At 35.8% G+C, this 16493-nt stretch overlaps 1 pseudogene; it reads right to left on the bottom strand.

Moving 5' to 3' along the window:
* Positions 1-1110: 1110 nt before the first annotated feature.
* LOC149567087 (putative histone-arginine methyltransferase CARM1 pseudogene) overlaps positions 1111-16493 on the bottom strand; it is a 41382-nt pseudogene continuing 25999 nt past the window's right edge.

Raw genomic sequence — 16493 nt, 5'->3', positions numbered from 1 at the left:
ACTATTTTTGGCAGCTTTGGAATAGGGTATGCATATTTATCATTAAAATTTTGTATGCAACAAAATGTCTATAATTATATCATAGATGAATTAGTTCAAGAATATCTTCATTTCATGTTGTTATTGCATTCTTTAAGATGGGGATAAGATAATTCAATTCATAATAATCTTTTGCCTTCTGCAAAATGAGTCAACATGCAACATCTCAAACTCTCTTAAAGCCTCTATCATTTTGTACTCTATCAAGTCAAAAGTATTTATAATAGAGGTAGCCCAAGCCTCATTATTGAAGTGCATATATATTTTTATTTCTTTAAGAATAAATTTGTTTACATTTTTTTGGTAAACATTGCTAGCCATTGATATTATATTATAATAAAAATCTAGTTCAAAAGCTTTTGGAGGAAAGAATCGAAAAAGAAAACATCCATTCCTTTCAAAATACAAAAAGGATTAGTTGTTTGAAAAGGATTAACCTAGACTAATGAATGGTTTTTATAAATGGCCTTATCAAAATGACCTTACAATTTAATATAGGAGCTCTAATCAAGTAATGCCAAGAATATTTGATGTTGACATATTTTGAACCTACCCACCTTCAAATTGTTCATTTTGAAATTGTGTATTATTTCACTGTTAGTGAAGCCCTACACTTGTAGATGTCTAATGTTGATGAATATGAAAATAATGTTATTGTTTTTGCTACTTTCCCTGCACTTGATGTCACCTATTGGTGGTATTGTGATGAATGTTTTTGTTGTTGCCTCGTGCTTGTTGGTATCGATCGTTGGTGGTGTTGTACTGAATTTTACTTTTGTTGTTGTTGCAACATCTACACTATTATAGTTAGTGATGCACTATTGCTTAAGCCACTCATTTGACCCACACCTCTAAGTCTCATAGAAGTTGCTAGAACCTAAACCTTCTTAATGCAACAACCTACAATTTTAGACAGTCTAACTTATAATTTATTTCCAAGCTTCACTATTTTAAGCAAGTACATTTCATTGTACCCCATACAATCTAGGATATCTCTAATGCAGAATTCCCTAGTTTTGTTGCAATAGCCAAACCTTTTTGAAACTCCACACTTATATTTTATTAAACTTACTAATATTGGACTAACCACTTAGTTGACTGATCCTAAACCCAAGTATAGGCTTGAGGCTACAACATCCTATAATATCGTTCCTTAAAATCAAGCTTTCTTGAAGAAGTTGGTAGTATACCTCCTTGGTTTGCACCAACAACCCATATTTTTGTTGACATAGTGAGATTCATAGCATTGTTCTAAGCACTATGATCAACAATATGGAGCTAACCAATAATAGTTGGCCCATCCATAACATAGATAGGCTAAGACAAGACACAACATAGCTAAAATTAGTGTGTTGTTGGTCCACCAGGCATAGTTGTAAGACATCATTGCATGATACTTACATTGAAAAGAACATCAACCCAACATACCAAGCCATGAACTTGGGTACCAATTGATGTTGTAAACATTAAGGAAATGCCAATTCATATAGTTCTTATTCCTATATCTTAGTGAAGTCTATTGTATGATATATAGCTAGAGCAATAAGAATTCTCGAGTCAAAAGAATCCACTATAGGATGAGAACTTAGCAATGAAAATTAGATTTATGCAATGGTGTCAAGAAAACACCATGGTAGTTTTGTTGTTGGGTTCTAATATTAATATATCTTCTTTCTCTAGTAGCTCCACCTCCTCAACTTTACTCTTTATCTTTGTTATTCACTGACCCAAAGATGAAATTTACACCACATGTTTTCATGCATAATCTACCATAGTGGATGCTTCCGCAATATAGACATGCTTTGCACTAGCCTAAGAAGAAAAAAGTGACATAATTCCATTTCCAACACCCACATCAACTACAATACGAACCCAAAAATCTATACAATTTTCTATAAAAATAGCATAGTAGGACTCAATGTGCACATGATAAGGGATTTCCCAAACAACCAATCAACATCTGCACTAACTTAAGGTGATAGATGCCTTTCTTCCTTCAATAATTTTGCAGAAAACTTTTTTTCCAAAAGAAAATTTGAGTGATAATGTGTGACACTCATTTTTGCAGCATCAAAAGAATTTGACCCTAAGTTAACTGATATGATGAGGTTTCCAGGTAACATCACTGAATAAAATCTTGTGAATATGCACCACTTTTTTTCTTTTTTTAATTGAAAATGGAAATAGTTTCTTTTTATGCATCATGATATTAGACAAAAATATTTATTTCTATTTTTTAAAGATAAGTAATCTAATTATCCATGTTTAACATAGGTCATAGATGGATGATTTCCATAGAATGTGAATGAAAATAATTTCCTTAGATTAAATCCATCAAATTCTCCTTGTTCCTCTTGTTAGTTGAGGGCCCTCTTCCAGGAAATGGTTTCTACCGCGACTAAAACTATAGAATAGAAGGGTGTTGATGATGTCTTTCTAACTGGTTAAATAAATGTTTCTCAAACTCTTAATATTTATGTGATGGGGTTGGACTTAATCTTCAACTGGATGATCCACATATGTACCTAGAACTAGAATAGTAGTGGACTTTAGCACTCAATTTATCTTTGCCCGAGCACGCGGTTCTGCCTTAGTATTTTCCACTAATGGGGCTACTTTTATAAGGGTAAGGGATAAGGGGGGACTTATAGCCCCTACTATTTGTGAGTGCAAGCAGTTCCATACGCCTATGGATAGTAGGGGCCCCCGGCTCCTAGAAGCTAGCCCAGTGCCACTAGTTAGATAAGTAATCTAATTATCCATGTTTAACATAGGTCATAGATGGATGATTTCCATAGAATGTGAATGATAATAATTTCCTTAGATTTCATCCATCAAATTCTCCCTATTCCTCTTGTTAGTTGAGGGCCCTCTTCCAGGAAATGGTTTCTACCGCAACTAAAACTATAGAATAGAAGGGCGTTGATGATGTCTTTCTAACTAGTTAAATAAATGTTTCTCAAACTCTTAATCTTTATCTAATGGGGTTGGACTTAATCTTCAACTCAATGATCCACATATGTATCCAGAACTGGAATAGTAGTGGACTTTAGTACTCAATCTATCTTTACATGAGCCCCTGGTTCTACCTTAGTATTTTCTACTAATGGGGCTACTTTTATAAGGGTAAGGGTTAAGGGGGGACTTATAGCCCCTACTATTTGTGAGGGCAAGCAATTCCATATGCCTATGGATAGTAGGGGGGCCCGGCTCCTAGAAGCTAGCCCAGTGCCACCAATGGATAGATAAAAACTTGTCCCAATGGCTAGCGAGGCCATTAGGGTGCTTTTCTACATCATTGAGTTAAGTTTTAAGTAGCCCCCCTACTAGGGCTAGAGATAGGGCTAGGGGGCTAGGTATGATGCAAATCATCTAGCAGCAGTTTGAGATGCCTATAGTTTCTTTAGGCTTGTAGCACCCTATAGAATTGTAGACAAGAACCCATAATAGAATCCTTTAGAATAGTAGGACATAGTGACCATTCCTTTCAGCTTGGTAGGCCTTTGTAGATTGTCCAGTCTTGGCTGCTATAGATTATCCAATTCAAGCTTTGGCTTCCATAGTTACTATTCCAGTTCTTACCTCTATGGTTGTTGTTCCAAGTGTATACGTATTGGTGCCACCATAGCTTTCTCATTATCATCCCATCACACTCCCACTAAAAGCTATGGGTGTAGGGGTATGGTGGTAGTGAGAGAGTATCATTCATTTATGGAGTGGGAGATGGCCCCTGTATAGATCTGGGAGATGGGTGGAATGCATCAACTTGACTAGTTGTGTGGTGATGAGAGGGAGAGGTGAGACAAGATAGACCATGGGGGGACTACGAGAGGTGATGAACACAAGGAGGGTTATATATTATTACCCACACATGGGCCCTGGTGAATAGTAGGGGGAGAAGGGCCTCAGTTGGGGCATGTGTGGGGCCCCTACTCCAATTAATAGAGTGAGACATGGTGCAAGGGCATAGGGCAACCCCTACTATTCTATAGACGGGTGGGCCCCTGCCCTACCCTAGCCCTAGCCCTAGCCCTAGCTCTAGCCCTATAATCTAAGGTAGGTATGGTATGGTCCTCCCTAGCCCTAGCCTATAAAATTCTAGGGTCTAACCCCATTTTTTCTATAGGCTACAATAATAAAGCCCATACCTAGCCTACAATAATATGCAAAGGGATGGATAGGATGGCTAGCTAGTTCACTATAATATTAGGCTAGGGTTCATAATCAAGAGGGAAACAGTCTAAAGAGTCAAAAAAGGTCATCTACATGCACCTATAGAATGGTAGGAACTGAGAATTGTAGGGCCTTTATAGTTAGTGGACATGGACAAAGTTGTGGTCTGGGGGTTTGTTAAGGGTTTTCATAGTGGTACTATGAATAATTGGATCATCGAGAGTTTAGTAACCCAAAAGTAGACTATGGCTGGATAGGGAGAGAGAGAGAACTAGAGATGGGATATTGGGCTAGCTCACTTTATTTCTGTCCAGCGAGAAGGAAGGCAACTGCCTGCATAGGCCCACTAAAATATAGGGTGGGGGAATATGGGGAGCGGAGTGAAGAATAATTGAGCCTTTCAAATATAGCCCCTACTATTCTATGGCCCTACTATCTATAAGGGATTGCCTAAGATTATAGTTATAGTTCTATCTATAGCTCTGTGAGAACAATTCACCCTCTCTTTATAGTCGTCCATGTTACCCCATATTTATATAGGGGAATATTCACTCTACTCCCCATAAAGCTCCCCACTTCTCTTCCTATCACTTCATCCCATAAGAAAATATAGGACCTAGGCCCTGGGTCAGTGCCATTTGGTTGCTATGTGTGGACTCAATCGGATGTAGGTTTGGCTTAGCTCGCATTAAGGGAAGGGTACCGACAAGGTATCTTCAAACCCCAGGGGGAACATAGAAAGTAGAATAGATTTTTAGGGTAGGTTAGGGAGTAGGGGGTCCTATTTCCATTGTAGGGGCCTACAACTATCCATAAAATAGGGCAGGGTCTCTCAAATATGTTATAGTTCAAACTATTGAATGTTGAAAATTTGTGCAATTGCACACTTATTATCTTATATTGAGTTTCAAATTCAACTCAATTCTTAACATTTTGCATGAACTCTTGGTTGATGTACTCATCTAGCAAGAAATCTTTTCTACGTCATTTTCCCACTCGAAATATATGTGGATTCTTCCTATAATCCCATGGTGGGTGCCTCATCTTGTTGAAAGAATTTTCTCCCCCATTTGAGAAAAAAACCTCTAGGTTTTATAGAAGCTCTAAATTTTTTGTAAGTCCCTTCAATCTCCATTAGAATTTGGTGCACATATTCTGCATTGTAATCCCATGGTGATTTTTGTTGTGTTCTTCCTTGATACCTCTATCTCTTTCCTTGATAACTAGGCTATCTAGGGTTCCTATGATTGCACATTTCCATTATTGCAGATTCAATTTTGCCTCATAATAATCCCACTTTTCTATATTTATAAAGGGATATGATATATAATCCATAAAATAATAATCATCCTTTAAATGTGTTCTACATAATGTGGTATTTCTTCATGGTTGCAAACTGAATTTGTCCTAAGAATTATACCCAACTTGATATGCGATCTGTGTAGAGAGTTATGGAATTCATAGAATGTTGACCAATAGCTTTGAAATGAGATCTCTACATGCACCACTTCTTGACTTGTACAAAAATCTCAATTTTTCAAGCCCCAGTCTTTGACATGGGCCATGTGGTTTCATTTAAAGAACCTAATTTATCCTATAATGCAAATCTTGACTCCATAGGAATGCATGCAACCAATGCCTCCAAATTTGTAACTAATGAATTAGTATCCCTATCTCCATAATAAGATTCATGTTCATGGTGACCATGATCATCCCTTACATCATTTCCCTTGTGGAAGATTCTAATAAAAGGGTATCCTTGAATATGATGCCTACTACATATTTGAACTCGTGTAGTACAATCAACCTTGCTTAACAAGATTTTTCCATCTATCTCTAGATCATATATCTCTCTTTTTCATAATTTTAATTTCTTTTTCCTATTATGATTTCAAGAAAATTCTCAATGAACAAAACTAAGGAGTAAAAAAATTGACCATTTAATTTTGTACTCGTGCACTAGATGCATTTCCAAGCACCACAAATTTTGCATGGTATGAAACTAGTCATGTAGCCTGATCAAAAAAAACTCTGGAGGTATTTGACTTTGGAAGTAATACCTAAACTAAAAAAATCATGCCTCTATATCCTTTATTACTCCATGACTGGATCCTTGATGTAGGGAATAAATGAATAACAATACTATGTACCTTTATTTCTCTTGGCTAAACTATTATCCTTTCCAGATTTTCTGCCATAATAGTCTATCCTTCAATTTTGTAAATAAAGAATGTGCAATGTTTGGTGGCATATCAGGCTCAAATAGATTGGCTCCATTTGAACCAATTACCTTTATCTTCACAAGAGGTTTTCCTTTCTTTTTTTACTGTCCAAGGAGAACTTAATGTCTCTGTATTAAAAGGCTTCCTTTTTGTACTATCTAAGGTCTTAAATTGACCTATCACCATCTTTTTGTCATTCTCAACTTTTTTTTTTCTAATGTTAATACTGCAAATACAGTCCAATCCTCCTGATTCTTTGTTTGATAAGAATTTTTTTTAGCCTTACCAATGGATTTGTCTTTCACCTCTGCCTGAATTTAGGTCTTCATTGTTGATCTCAGTTTGGTATTGACAAGGCAGTGACAACACACTTAAGTCATTACTTAATAGAACTCAGTATATGCCGATGTATGCCAGGCACCAGTATGTGTCGAGTAGATGACATGTGTCAAGTCACTCAAGTGTCGAGTAAGTCATATATGCCAACTAATTTAGATGTTGAGTAAAACAATGGATGCCGAGTCATTCAGGAGCCATGTGACAACATTAAGGATATAGTGAATGTTGAGCATCAAAGCTTTCAAATGTCGAGTAAACAGTTTTTGGCATAGTTGTTAATTGCATAAACTTCTATGTAAACTATTTTTGGGCTGACTTAATGATTATTTTATGATTTTAGAAGATATATGCAAAGGTATATTGAGAATCCCTATGTGGTACATGCAACCAATAAGAAAAAGGGATGTATTAAGCAACAAAATGGATGAATCACAATCATTGATTCTTACCTAACCCTAACTCACCTAAGTCTTCTTAAGGAAGGAAAACCCTAAAGTGTTTGTGTGTGCATATGAGAGGAGAAGGACAAATGCTTAGAGAGAGAGAGAGAGAGAGAGAGAGAGAGAGAGAGAGAGAGAGAGAATTCATGGTGACTATGGAGTTTATGGTAGAGATATGAATTGTAGAATCAGATAGAGAGAACATAGCAGAGCAGTCAAAGGATAGAGGAGACATATCTAATCAGGAGGATCAAGGATACACTTGGAAAGAGAAGACCTGATATCTAGCAACAAAGTGCTAACCAAAGGATCATGGTACTGAATCATTCTAACAAGTGATGTAGAGAAAATATCCTAACAGAGTAGTCTTAATAGGCTTATGTAAATCTCTTAACTGAGTGCTTGTTTTATTGCAATTTTAAGTCCTCTAAAAAGGTACACTTTTAGCAAGGTGTTGAAATCCTTTAACATGGTAAGACTTAACAATCTTTGTAAGCCTTTAGCAGGGCAAACTTTCATGAGGTAGATCATAGTTTATGATCAAACAATTGTAAACTTAATTAGATACTCTTTACAACCATAGTAGTGAAGATTTGTGGGTCTCATCCCCACTCCAGTTTTACCTTCTCATTCAAGGGTTTCTGGGTAACAAACTTATTGTGTTATGTGATATTTATTTCATGCTATGGATGAACATTTGTAGTTAGCTATTTCAATTTACATGCTAAATTATGAGATGGATGTGGGGTGAATGTTTTATGGTTAAAGTTTTGAAGTACTGATTCACCCCCCCCCTTCTCAGAGTTTACTTTCCCATTGTTATTTCCAAAAATTGCTATTAGAGCCTTGTTTTTTGGAAAGGAAAGCTTTACAACTTTGAGGAAAGATCTTAAAATGGAAGTCTACAAGTTGGGAAAGACTATTGACAACTAGAAGATTGAAATCCATCTTGCCCTACACCAACTTATGTAAGTAAGAGATGAACTACAACATTCATTGAGGAGAAGGAAAGAGATAACTATTGAGAAAAATGACACTCATTACCAAGAGGAAGACACTATTGGACTGTTTGAGAATGGGAACTCAAGTGAATTTGATGTAGCAGTTGCAGATCTAATGGAAAAGAATGGTGCCTTAACTAAAGAGGTCAAAGATCTTAAGATAGAATAAGAAGTCCAATCAGTATTTCTATGTGAGGTAATTGAGTAGAAAAAGAAAGCTAAGGAAGACAAATTTATTATTAAAGATAACAAAAGAACACTGACCAATAGACTAGAAAAGAAGACACTAGAAGCATAAAGGATTGCTCACATTCAAGTAGATACAATGAATCAATTGATGATCACAAATAATGAATTGAATGGAAAGGATATTGAGATCACAATCCTAAAGTTACAGAGTGAACAACTGAGGAATGCATTGAGAAAAGAAAAATAATTTGTTAAAAGTTTCAACAAACCCAGTGAAGCCATCAAATGCTTTGAGAGACTGATAAGATCTCCTAGACCTAACAATGATACTAATGGATTGGAATACATGATTATTGAGGAAGGAGAATCATCTAAAAGTGGTGAACAAAAAACAACAAAGGTAAGAACTAGAAACCCACTTGTCATAATTGTGGAAAGTTAGATCATACAACAAATGTTTGCAGGAGCAACAATGCAAATTAGAACCCTAAGAAAAAAATTCAACGGTTACTGTCAGAAGTGTAATGAGTGAGGACATTAGGTACATGAATGCAAGACCAAGACCTTAAGCACAAAAAGATTTGAAGGATATTTCCACATTGATAGAAGTATGGACATAAAGAATAAGAATGCAGATCTAATGCCAATTAGACATCAAACAAGAAGATAGAGGTACAACAAAATAGAAAATCCTACAATTGGGATTACAACACAAGGTACAGTTGTCACTATTATCAAGAATATGGACATGTTCTTGAGAATTGGATTAGAACACATTCTAAAGGCAACTGCAATAGATGGTTGAGTGAGACTACATACTTTAGCTATTTGAAGACTGGTCATATCAACAGAAATTGTCCAACCAGGTCATTAGCACCGAGTAATGGAAACAATAAAGGCAAATAAAAGGCCAATGTTAATAAGGTCAAAGTGCAGATGAACAATACATGGAAGAACAAGGAAGATTGCACAACATCAAGTTTAGATGAGGTCACTTCATCCAATGGATCAAGTGATCACACCACCCCCAACTAGAAAATCAAAGGGTATGTGTGGGATTAATATTTCAAAGTTATATAATACATCAGTTCCAAGAATCTAAGTTCTAAAAAGATTATATATGCATGAATTAAGATGCAATGCATTGGTTAGAACATGGAAGAAATCTATAGTTTTGTTATTTTTTCATGTTTTTGTTGAGGATGGAAGGTTTCACAATTGTTGTTGAGTGATGGATTTTTGTTAGTAATGACCAAGCTCATTATTGTTGTCAAGTGTAGTGCAAATCATGTATAAGCCAAGTGAGTGGAAATCTTATGATAGTCGAGCTTACAACTATGTAAGCATTAAGCATTTATTATCAAATATCAAGGGTTATATAGTCAATTTTTGACTCATTTGCATTCATCAGAGATCAAAGAGACATGAAGAGAATAAGGTGAACTAAGGAGAAAGATTCAAGTGTTTGTGAACTAGATTAAACTACTACAAATTATCATTTGTTAGATTTGAAAGGTATTTCACTAGTGTTGAGTTTTGTTATTAGAATTTTCATGAACCCTAGTTACATATAATGGTGTCTAGCTCTTCTACAAATGTTAGGAAGGAAGGAAAAGAATTTTGTAATGTGCAATTAATTAGTAATGAATTTAGACAACCACCCTTTTGAGCTATTCCTGAGATAGCATGTAAGGGAGACCTATCTAGTGCGCTATCGATGGTACCACCAAAAGTTTTAATGATACAAGATGTCAGATGTTGCTACACTAGAAAGATAGGAGAAGTAAGAGACATGAAAATAAGAGATGCATACAACAAATTATGTGATAATGGATTTTTGAGGGAAGAGTACAAGATTGTTGAACAAAGAGGGTTAAATCATGCCCTAGATTTTCCCAAAGTTTTTAAGAATGATTGGATACACATTGTTACGAGCTGTATTCATAACAATTTCATTTGGTTGGAAAATGGACCCATTAAGATCACCAAAAGGATCATCTGTTAAGTATCAGGGTATCCAACCCTAGACATACCTAAAACTATGCAGAGTGATGCAAAGGAGGTAATTGAGAGGAATACAAGGGAAATGTGGAATATGAAAGGGATGTCCATTGATACAATTTTAGATCCCCTAATTAACTTTTCACTAAGAGTAATGAGTTAATGAATGTGAAAAAAAAGAATGGAAAAGATGCAGCAGGACTAGGAAGTTGATCAGGCTAAGATCATTCAACTGGAAGTTCAGGTTGGCAATATCCCAGAGAAGCTAAAGGAATATGAACATAAGCTCCATCTTCTGATCAAAGAGAGTGACAATAAGATGGAATAGGTCACTTCAAGAATTTGTGTGACTGCTACTAGCTTAGGTAAGAGAAATAATGAGAAATTCATGTCTCCTAGCGAACCAAGTAAAAGAACAAGACAGAGTCCAAGGAAGAAGGCGGCCGAGGTAACTTGGGGATCTGCTACTGACACTATCCAAAACATTGCAAAGGTAGGCAAAGAGATGGTGAAAATGATTAAGGAGTTGTAATAGCTGTTGGTAGTGGTTTTGGCAACTAGTCTCTGGTCTGGTGGTGGTTCTAGTAACTGGTTTCTAGTCTAGGTTTCTTAACTGGTTTTTGTTCCTTTTGTTCAAACTCTAGGTTCTAGGTCCTTGTAAAACCTAGTTTCATTTACTGATCTTATTTTGTGGTTTTAGGTCCTTGTAAAACTTGGTTTTGTAACTTTTATACTACAGGTTTTAGGTCCTTGTAAAACCTGGTTGTGCTTATTTGAATATCTTTTGCATTTTTGCTAAGGGTTTTGGGTCCCTTCAAAACCTATTTTTACCTTAATCTAAAACTTTGCACTAAGAGTAATTGCTCACAAGTTCTTTCAGTTGAGCAGATTGAATAATATATCTTGCATGGTTGTGGATTTAGGATACAAGATAATGAAGAACCATTACACTTATGACCTTGTCAAGTTACAACTTTAACAATTATTAGAAAACTTGGAGGCCATAAGAAAGACAAAGAGTGCACAATGCAAATTTGATTCACTACTTGTCTACATATTCTTCTATTCGCAGAACACTTTTTCAAATTTTGGTCAAATAGTGTGGAAGACCAACAGGCTAGTGACATTATAGATTGCAGATCTAATTGAGTAGCTTGGAGGCAATTTTGAAATAGTAATGACAAGCTACTTTGAAGATTTCAAGAAGTCTATGAAACAAACACTAAGGATTCATGTATCACTAGTTGAACAATGCTAAAATGATGTTTGCTTTAGAGTTGATGCAAATTACACATATGTGTAGGTAGCCATACCTAGGGTCAGATGGTTGAAGCCCTTACCTTATGAAGTCAATGTAGATGAGGCATCTAAAACTATTACAACTTTACTAGCAGAGGAAGTTGATAAGAGTGCCACCTCATTTGGAAATTATAAGGAAGCCAAATCAAGAATCACTATTGATTTGAAGACAACAACTATGATAAGAAAGAAAAATAAGCTTGTGAAGAAGCCTAAGGAGATATTTGGTGAAGGGTGAGGGGAGGAAGAAGAAGAAGATAAAAATAATGAAGAAGAACATCAAGTTGAAGCCCCATTAGCACTCACTCTAGGCCAAGGAGAAGATCAAGAAGAGAATATTGAAGGTGCTGAGGAAGAATAAGTTGAGGAAGTGCCTAAGACAGCTAAAAAGAAGAGGAAAGAAAAGGAGCTAGAAGTGGAGAAACTAGAGAAGAAGCTTGTGAAACTTTCACAATAGAAGCTAGCAGTACTTGCTACCAAGTCTAGCACAAGGGCAACCACCAAGCGAGTAAAGGAGGTAGATAAACCAAAAGGAAAGAGGACTATTGTCTCAACAAAGTTGAGCCAACCTGTAAAAAAGACATATGCAAGGAGAAAATACACTCCAGCAATTGAGTCAAATAAGGATAGGATAGAATCGTATGACATCAGTCAATTTCAAGTGGTAAGCCACAATCCTTCATCAGATATAGACATATTGTGTAAAAGTGTTAAGAATAATGCAAATTTGTATGGTTTTGCAGATGTTGTATTTGATAAGTTAGAAAAGATTGATCAAAATAAGGTGGAAGAATTAATAAATGAGATGATGGCTATAAAGATTCCCAACTCATTACCAAAGAGCCTTTATGACCGAGTTGAGGAGATGTGGCAGTAGAGTTTGACAACAGAAAGATAGATTAGGGAGACTACACTTGCTAGACTAATGTCTACTCTAGATAAGGCAATGATGAAAAAAGCTATGAATAAATTCAAGGGGAGATTTTCCCCCAAATATGGAGTTTTTAATATTTTTCAAAATAAAATTGAAGAGGTTGTTAAATAGATCACCCAAATCTGGAAAGTCATCTATGGGTTGACAATAGAAAAGCCAAGTAATCAAGTCCTTGAGGAAGTTGGAGATACGAAAGATGAATAGGGACAAGAAGTCCAAGTCAAGGATGGTCATGTGGGAGGTACTAAAATAGTAGTAGTAGTAGAGGCCACAACTAATGACAAGAAATAGGATGATCAGAATGTACCAGAGGTACAAGTGTCAAGTGCCAAACCCCTCACATGTAGACCAAGTGAATCTCCAGGACTCAATAAAAATTAAGGATGTTCTTGACAACTCTGCTCAGAACATCAATCCCTTGATAGATGAAGACATGAAGAAAATTTTGACTGACTCCACCACAACAACTAAATTATGTAGCCATCATGTATTGGTGAGAGTAGATGAGATTGAGAAGGCAAAATTGGCATCTACAGGGGAGAAATCACAAGAAACATCTAATGTGCCCCCTCAATATACAAAAGACAAAGAACAAACAAGTGTCACAACTAATACACAAATTGCAATGCCCATTGTGGTATATCAGGTGAAGGATGTAGTGACACCAAGTGTTAGAACCTTAGTGCCAAATCATTCAATACAAGTATTATTAACTATTGAGAAGGATGAGACAGAAGTCCACATAGGTCAGGAAGCCAACCCTACACCTATCTCAATATTGCAAGGTGAAGATGGAAACACAGTGAAGAAGAAGGATAGGACTGTCAGTTTTGACTACTAAGAAAGAGGAACAAATTGCTATATAGACCTTGGTTACCCTGCCAATTTCTGTATCACCTCCTACTAGTCAAACTCTTCAATGGTTGAGCACAAATGCTACACCCTTACAAATATCAAGGCCTAGTCCTAGTACATCTAAGTATGTTGAAGATACATCTTATGAAGATGTAAACTTAGATGAGGTGATTAAAATCCCAAAGTTTGATCTTGCCACAATCACCATAGAAAAAATGAGCATTCTATAGGAAGTTATTGAAAGGAAGAAACAACAAGAGTTGCTTAGACGAGAGCATAAGCAGAAGTAAGTGTTTCATGACATTAAAGATATATTTCTTGATGCATTTAGTCTTCCAAAGTTGGGTGAGGAAAAACCAGTCATTGAGCAACTAGTCAACATAGTTGATAAGATCAGGGATAAAGACCTAGATTACAATGTTAAAATTCTAGAATGGTCTAAAAAGAAGTTTCACTCTAAAGTTCTAGGAAATATTTCTAGTGCTATTGCACTAAGACAAGTTGACTTAGAAACCAAAATGGAGGATGTAAAAAAGGTGTTGGAGAATATCTTTTCTCTTTACACAAAGCTTTGTGATGTGAATTTATTCACACAAGAAGCAAGAAGTACAAAGGGCTAATGACTAGCTGCAAGGAAATCTACAACTCACAGGTACAACATTGAAACTATCTCCTGCTTAAAGCTAGTCTCATTTTTAGAGACTACTATCTACTCAAGGTAAGTTAGTTGCACTATAAACACAAGATGAAAACATAAGGGATACCTTGATTAGTATCCAATCCATGTTGACCTCACACATGGAAGTATTGCATAGGGAACTAGCCTTCGCTAGAACATTGATAAAGAAAGACAACCAACTTTCAACACATGATGGCCTAGTTGACCTTGCTACCTAGCTAGATATTCAATACCACTCTCTAGAGGTAGCATGAATTAACTGGGGAGCATCATTAAAAATAATCTTGGAGATCCACAAAACATTTTTGGATAAATACACTATCAATGTACCACCCAAATGACATAAGTCTCAAAAAAGGGGGATTATAAAGTATTTGAAGAAAGGGGAAATGAGAAAAGTATGAGAAAGTAGATTGACAAATGCATAGTAAAGTTTTGAGTCAAGGGGAGTACTCATGTAGAAATAGGGAACATCAAAAGATCACACACTTACTCAATAAGTGTACAAAATTTAGCTATAGAATGACAATATCAACTTAGGGGGAGTAATGAAATTTTGGTGCAATAAGGTATGACAACTATGTCATCAGCTTTGCAAATTTTGTAATTTTGTATGAGAGCCAAGTAATGTATATATATTATCTAAGTTATGCTCATAGTTAGATTTTATATGCATGACAATTACTTTTTCCACTCATGTCAAAGGGGGAGATTGTTGATCTTAGTTTTGTTTTGACAAGGCAGTGACAAAACACTTAAGTCATTACTTAACAGAACTCAGTATGTGTTGAGTAAGTAGTGTATGTCGAGCAATATATACAATGTATATCGAACAGATGATATGTGTCGAGTCACTATAGTGCCAAATAAGTCATATATGCTGAGTGATTTAGATGTCGAGTAAAATAGTGGATGTTGAGTCATTCAAGAGCTGAGTGACAACATTAAGGATATAGTGAATGTTAGCATCAAAACTTTCAAATGCCGAGTAAAGAATTTTTGGCATAGTTATTTTTAATGGCACAAACTTCTATGTAAACCATTTTTGGGCCAACTTAAGGATTATTTTACAATTCTAGAAGATATATACAAAGGTATATTGAGAATCCTATGCATTACATGCAACCAATCAGAAAAAGGGATGTATCAAGTGACAAAATGGATGAATCACAATCATTGATTCTTACCTAACCCTAGCTCACCTAAGTCTTCTTAAGGAGGGAAAACCCTAAAGTGTTTGTGTGTGCATATGAGAGGAGAAAAATGAATGCTAAGTGTAGAGAGAGAGCATTCATGGTGACTATAGAGTTTATGGTAGAGATATGAATTGTAGAATCAATTAGAGAGAACATAGTAGAGTAGTTAAAGGATAGAGGAGACATATCTAATCAGGAGGATCAAGGATATACTTGGAAAGAGGAGATTTGATATCTAGCAGTATAGTGCTAATCAAAGGATCATGGTGTTGAATCATTCTAATAAGTGATGCAGAGAAAATCTCCTAATAGAGTAGTCTTAACAGGCTTGTGCAAATATCTTAATTGAGTGCTTGTTTTATTGCAAGATTAAGTCCTCTAACAAGGCACACTTTTAGTAGGGTGTTAAAATCCTTTAACAGGGTAAGACTTAACAGTCTTCGTAAGCCTTTAATAGGGCAGACCTTTTATAGGGGGTATCATAGTTTATGATCAAACAATTGTAAACTTAATTGGATACACTATACAACTATAGTAGTGAAGATTTGTGGGTGTCATCCACACTCTAGTTTTACCTTCTCATTGGAGGGTTTATGGGTAACACACTTATTGAGTTATGTGTTATTTGTTTCATGCTATGGATGACATGTGTAGCTAGATATTTTAGTTTACATGCTAAATTATAAGATGGATGAATTTTTTATGGTTAAAGTCCCTCCCCCCCTCCTCCCCTCTCAAAGTTTACTTTCTCATTGTTATTTCCAACATTCATTACCCATTTTACTAGTTTAGTCTTCAAATGACCTTGTTCTTCACTCATTTCATCAGCATTTATAGTCACAACACTAACTTTATGTTCCATGTTTCTTTCTTGGTGCAAGGAATGTGTTGCTTCATCATGTTCAGGTTATTTTTCACTTTTCTCTTTACCATTAATGTCCTTTGTTTTGGACATTTGTTCTTCCTTTGGCTCTACTTCTTGGTCTAATTTAGTGACCATTCTTTCTCCAACTACTTGAACCTCTATCTTAATAGGCTACTCAACATCTTTATCCTCTTTACTATCATACTTATGCTCAACTTCTTCCCCTGCATGTTGCCTTGTCAATTCCTCGAGTTTGAACAA

This window comes from Cupressus sempervirens, chromosome 3, assembly GCF_028749045.1.
Source record: "Cupressus sempervirens isolate cs-2001-9-10 chromosome 3, ASM2874904v1, whole genome shotgun sequence".
Classification (NCBI taxonomy): domain Eukaryota; kingdom Viridiplantae; phylum Streptophyta; class Pinopsida; order Cupressales; family Cupressaceae; genus Cupressus; species Cupressus sempervirens.
This window is presented reverse-complemented; position numbering and strand designations above follow the sequence as displayed.